Source organism: Brassica oleracea, chromosome C6 (genome assembly GCF_000695525.1).
Source record: "Brassica oleracea var. oleracea cultivar TO1000 chromosome C6, BOL, whole genome shotgun sequence".
In the NCBI taxonomy this organism is placed as follows: domain Eukaryota; kingdom Viridiplantae; phylum Streptophyta; class Magnoliopsida; order Brassicales; family Brassicaceae; genus Brassica; species Brassica oleracea.
The window spans coordinates 17701942-17705429 of record NC_027753.1 but is presented as its reverse complement, the minus strand read 5'-3'; positions in this window follow the sequence as shown (position 1 = coordinate 17705429).

Genomic DNA, 3488 nt, shown 5'->3' with positions numbered 1-3488 from the left:
TGTAGGGTGTTAGCCGCATGAACTGAACACAAATAAGTGATCTTAACAGTTCTTCATTCATATTGTTCTTACTACCTACATTGAATTGATCACTTAATGTTTGATTTCTGATTTAATCACCTAGCTAACCGCTTAGGAGATAAATTGACATATATTGAATGAGCTTTGTATCCCTAATCAGCGAGAGTAGATATTAGGGTATTAAGTGAACTAATCAGATCTTGTCTCTAAGGCTTGTTATCGCGTCTTGTTCCAAGTGAGAACTTAGGATTGAAGACCGATCTGCAAAGGGAGCAAGACCACGATAGTGGATTGGTCTATCCGAGTGATCTGAGTTCTAGACTGCACCTCATTGCACTTGAATAGTTGTTCAGTTTTGCATTGACACCCGATTAATAACCCTAAGCATGCTTCATTTAAATCGAATTTGAACCATCTAGGTATTCTAGTTACTTGCGTCACAATTAATTCTCAAAACCCCACTTTTTTCTCAGCTTATTATTGAACTCATAAGAGTAAAGAGTAAACTGGTCCTCTGGATTGAATCTCAAGGTCTTTGACTCATTAATTCAGATCTGGTCAAATTTGAGTTTATTTTCGTTTCTTCTCTGAGTGAGAGAGAGAGTTCTTTAGCTAGTTCATTGGTGTGAACCGGCTTGTTGATATGGTGGTCAGCCAATTCATCTTTGTGTGTTGTTTGGTGGTTAGCCAACGCACTACATTCTTTCTTAGGTGGTTAGCCTTAGATCGTGGGTAAATCAAGAGCTATTCCGCATCTCTTGACGATCCTTTCAATCCATCTCAATTCCAGAAGTGTCATTTGCCTTCTCGGTTCATATCCAACACCCAGCTAAAGTGATCCTTCCCAATTCAGGACATATCAAGTGGTATCAAAGCCACTTTGGCTAGTTTGTTTTCTTTCATCTTTCATCTTCTCATCTCTCCACGTTTTTCTTTTCTTATTTCTTGGATCCGGGCTGTTCCTTTACTCCCATGTGATCGCCTATTATAAAATATATATATATATATATATATATATAAATATAATAAAAAAAGTTTTGGCTTGAATCACTTCTGAAGAGAAATCCAGGAGGAGTGGTGGAAGAAAAATCCTGCTGGCTGAAGAGAAACTCAGCCTTAGGACAGTTAAGGCGGATCCATATCAAAAATCTCTTTATCTTTCTTTCTGTTTTCTTTTTGCCACAAAAGTTTGTTTTAGGTTTTGATTGCTGAATTTTAACTGCCTATCATCCTTTGAACCAGTGGAAAGAACTCTGAGTGATCACCTAAAAATCGTGAGCTAAACACTTTGAGAGTGTGAGGATTTTTATTTTCTAACTCTTTTGTTAAGTGTTTTCAGGATGTTTGGACTTCTCAAGAAATCAAAACCACAACAAGGCGCACTACAAGAAAAATGGGTTTTAATAGCAGACCGGAATAGCGTTTTTTTGATTGTGCTATGTTAGTTATACTCGTGTTTTAAGGATAGCGGTTGTATATTTCCAAACGTTATGTTACAGTTTCGAGTTGAAAAATCATAATTAAGCGTATGGTTTGAAAGAAGACGCTTAATTAATATAGCAGATTAAAAATAAAAGTGTTATGCTTGATTACGCGGTAATGACCGCGACACTTAGAAATAATTTGGCTCCTAAAACCCAATTAGAATCCAAAATTAATCCCAAATTAGTAGGGTTTCGTTCTTCCCTCTCTCTCTTTGTTCTTCACTCTCCATCGAACACTTTGCCTCCATTTGCTCGATAGACTCGACCTCAATCTCTTTCACTCGAATTTTCATTCTCAATTCCTCAGCTCCAACGATTACTCAACGTGGATTAACTCTTATTGAAAGCCCCTTTGATTTAAATCCTTTCCGATTCCATCGAAGGTGAACTCGGGTTTCATCTCTTTTCTATCCTAATCGATTGAAAATCGATTTATCTCTTCTCTATAACTGATTTAGGGTTATTGCATGTTTAATTGAATCGGTGTTGCATACTTGTGTACAGGAACCTTTATTTTCCGACAGCTTTGGCTTAAGGTATTTGTTCTTTTCAATTTTTGGGTTTCTCTTTTACTTGTTCATTTCAGTAAAATCTTGTATCTTACTTAACAACATTGTCTTCTTTTGTAGGAGACTTTAATTTAAATCCAAAGAGATTTTTTTAAGGTGAGAAATTCTGTTCTGTTTTGCTGTTTAATCCCTTATTGTTTTGTTGTTCTGGCTTGATAAAGTGATACTCTTGTATGTTCATTTCATCGGAGCTGTATCATGGATAAATCTTGGGTCTGGTTACCAAGGTATTAACTTCACTTGTTCTTGTAAAAAAATTTAAGTCTCAGTGTTTAGTTCTCACTTGTTTTAACCATTCAGGAATAGCCTTGAGTATAAGAAAGGAGCTAGTGAGTTCGTGTCTTCTTCATCAAAACGTTTAGGTGATCCAGATGAAATGTTCTTCCCATGTGTTGATTGTCGCAATGTCTGCCAACAATCTAGTGAGAAAGTTTTCGAGCACCTGGTGATTAGAGGAATTGATGAGAAGTACAAGAGCTGTAAGTTTTGGTCTAAACACGGGGAGACAAGACCTGATAAGTCAGCTAATGTGATCTGGTCTGAAAATGAGGCTTACGACTTGTTCAGAACAACCTTCATGCGAAGTCAAGGCAGCGAAGGATACACAGAGGAGAATGCTGGAGTGTTTGAGGGCACTGATACGCCAGAAGAAGTTGAGTTTAGAAAGAAGTTAAAGGATGCAGAAACTCCGTTGTACCCAAACTGTCTAAAATTTACGAAGGTTGCTGCAATCATGAGACTTTACAGGATAAAGGTGAAGAGTGGGATGTCTGAGAACTATTTCGATCAGCTTCTGTCCCTAGTTCATGATCTGCTTCCCGGTGAAAATGTTCTACCTAAGCCTACAGATGAGATGAAGAAGTTTCTTAAACAGTTTGGTTTTGGGTATGATGTCATCCACGTCTGCAAGAATGACTGCATTTTGTATAGAAAAGAGTTTGAGGATGCAGTCAGCTGTCCAAGATGTAGTGAATCAAGATGGGAGAAGGATAAGCAGACTGGTGAGAAGATGAAAGGGATTCCTGTTAAGGTGCTTAGGTATTTTCCAATTAAAGACAGGTTCAGGAGAATGTTTAGATCAAAGCGGTTGGCAGAGGACTTGTGTTGGCACTCCACTAATGCTTCTGAAGATGGAACTATGCGTCATCCAGTAGATTCATTGACTTGGGCTCAGATAAACAACAAATGGCCAGAGTTCGCTGCTGAAGCAAGAAACCTAAGACTAGGTATTTCAACAGATGGCATGAATCCGTTCTCTATCCAGAACATGAAGCATAGCACATGGCTTGTTCTATTAGTCAACTACAATATGGCTCCGACAAAGTGTATGAGGTCCGAGAACATCATGTTGATAATGTTGATACCTTGTCCAACCGCACCTAGCAACAACATTGATGTATATCTACAGCCATTG